Consider the following 3,051-nt stretch of genomic DNA (forward strand, 5'->3'; position numbering starts at 1 on the left):
AAAAACATGGGCTCACATGCAATTTTTTCACATAATTCGCTTTGGAGTATCTTAGATATAGTATATGAGCATACTAAAAGTAATAAAGTAGAGTATATACTACCACATGGTAGTATATGAGAAATGGGTGTAACTACACCCGGTAGTAGGATGCATTTTCTATATATATATATATATATATATATATATATATATATATAGACACACACACACACACACACACACACACACACACACTACATATTATTGTGGGGGGCCCTCTAGTTTGATTGTTCCCTAGACATTTTTTCATGTGGACTAACAAACCACTCTGGTATCAGATGTAGCAAACAAGTGATAGTGGAGTGGTTTGTGAATCAAAATCGATGGAAATCTCGGGAACTGTCAAGCTACAGCCTCTTAGTAGTAATATATATGATGTTGGACATTTTGAAATATGAACATAATAATCTTGCAATGTGTATGAGCGGCCTTTGTAATGCAAATCAAATATAAAAAAATATTTGTTGTCTAATACTAAGGTTATACTTTTTTTTTGAAAATCAAAGGACTTGGTTATACTTTCTTTGTTGATGGGCAAACATTCTCCATTCGTAACGCATAGCAGTTTTTCTCTGATGGAAGAAGAGACAACCTTTCGGTATTTGTGAAGCTTAGAGTCCTTCGTAATCCTACTCGGAAATTCCTTGAAGAACCTAGTATGGAAAAGAATCCTATTCAAACGATCCTACTCCCAAAGTGAGAGATTGTTCGTCTAGAATGGGCTTAATGTGAATCATTTTTTACATCATGAATATTTTTTAAGTCCACACATATTTTTAAATTAATGAACTTTTTTTAAACTAACGAACATTTTTTCAATTCATAACAATATTTGTTTTTTTACATAAAATGCAGAAGTAAAAATGTTCAGATAAAAACTGGCCAAAGAAAACCCGACGAAAACCGTCATAGAACGGCTCGCCTCAAGCGCATGATTTAGCGACATCTTGTCTGGTGATGGCGAAGAATAGGCTGTCAGGCCAGCTGTAATGTTTTTACCTTGTCGATCTTTAACCGGTCACCTAATTTACCACTCCAGTTAGTAAGCATGCACGCTGCATGACCTAGCTGAAAAGAAATTCATCGTGCAGTCGCAAGGGAGCAGTATACACGGGAATTAAACTTTGTCGACATGTCGACATATTCATAGCAACGTGTACCTGATGTGTGCTGCAGAGATAGACAGTATCCACGCAGAAGAAGCAAGAGAATCGCTTTGCTTCCACTGCTTTATTGCAAACGAAATGCACCACGCAGCAACGTTTTCTCTAAAACATCTGCTTTCAGTAAAGCAGGCCCAATAATGTCCTTTTCACTTAAAAACACGAGAGGTAGCTACACTAGTAGGTATGGAGACTTTGCCTTTCTTAGACAATAAAAAGGAAGAAGAAGGCTTTGCCAGCCCATCCGGATTGATGTTGGTAGTGCCTTAGTGGTCAGATCAGATGGAGCTATAACAGAGCCACTCCTTTAATTGTCTCCCCGCATCATGAAAAAAAAGAGCAGAGGCAAAAATAGAGGCCATTGACGTGATGAAAGAATGATGGGGAAATCAGATAATGAAAAAGACACGTTGATGTGGAAAATGATGAAAAAAGTGATAGATGCAATAATAACGAAACATATGTGTAACCCCCTTTCACTGTGAAAGAAATGCTGACGATTTTATAATTGAAGCGGTTGCTCCTTTATCTCCGGAAAAAAAAAGGCCCTTGTTAAGTAACTGTGTTGAAAGGAGCTTTGCGAAAATTGGTCTGGTGGTATGTCCAAAAAAGAAAATCGATCGTGCGAAACATAGCAGCGCACTTCATTCCTACATTAGGCCCGTAGAGATATTGATTAATAACGTGTTCAAAGGGATCTCAATCACTTATTCGCTACACACCATTGTTTTCCGGAAAAAAATCTCTTTCTATCTGGAACTTTAATCATAACGGTCGTAGTTTTTCCGGGAAACTGTCTGATTTATACATCTTCAATCATGACAGTACAACGAACACCAGAAATAATAAAAATTACATCCAGATTCATAAACCACCTAGCGACGACTACAAGCACTGAAGCGAGCCGAAGGCGCGCCGCCGTCATCGCCCCTCCCTCGCGGGAGCTGGGCACAACTTGTTGTAATAGACAGTCGGGAAGTCGTAGTGCTAAGGTCCCATAGGACCAACGCCCCAGAACAACAACCGCCGCCGATGAAGAGAATTTTAGATCGAAAGAATCCAACCTGAAGACATGTGAACAAAGAGGAACAAAAACCGGATCCGAGCGGATCCACCAAAGACAACAACGGACCAAATCTCGTGAGATCCGTCGGAGACACACCTCCACACGCCCTCCAACGATGCTAGACACATCATTGGGACGGGGGCTAGACGGGGAGAACCTTATTCCATCTTCAAGAAGCCGTCGCCGTCTCGTCTTCTTGAGCAGGACACAACCCCTAACAAAACTTGAAGAAGCACCTGAAATCGGAGCCCTCCCGCCAGCAAGGGCCGGGATCCACCACACACCCATGGCCCTAAGGCCACAGGAGACGTGGGAGATCAGCCGCCGACGGGAGGCAGAAACCCTAGCCGCCTTTTCTTGGATGAGGGACAAAGGGAGGCTCTGAACAAATCATCAATCTCAGGATATTGTGCCGGCTCAGTATCTTAAAAGTACTCATAAGTATAGAATGTGCATATATGCGTTCATAAGGATGAGTGCATATGATCGTGTGTGAACGTCTGTGATTGTACTGTGTTAAAAAATCATCATAGTTGATGCTTTATGAATCATCAGGCCAGACAGATACCAACGTGTCCAGCTCTATAAGGGGTTAGCCCATAAGTACCTACACATTAACATGATTATATAAAACAATAGTATAGGAGGAATAAGACTTAGGCATCCCAAAAATTTGAATTTATTTTTTTCTATAAGGGTGTGTTGTAAAAATCTGTAATATCTAATAAATGGCCTTAGGTCTTTTCACAAAAAAAAAATAGAAAGTCAGTAAGAAGTTGG

The sequence above is a fragment of the Triticum dicoccoides genome, chromosome 4A (assembly GCF_002162155.2).
Source record: "Triticum dicoccoides isolate Atlit2015 ecotype Zavitan chromosome 4A, WEW_v2.0, whole genome shotgun sequence".
Lineage (NCBI taxonomy): Eukaryota > Viridiplantae > Streptophyta > Magnoliopsida > Poales > Poaceae > Triticum > Triticum dicoccoides.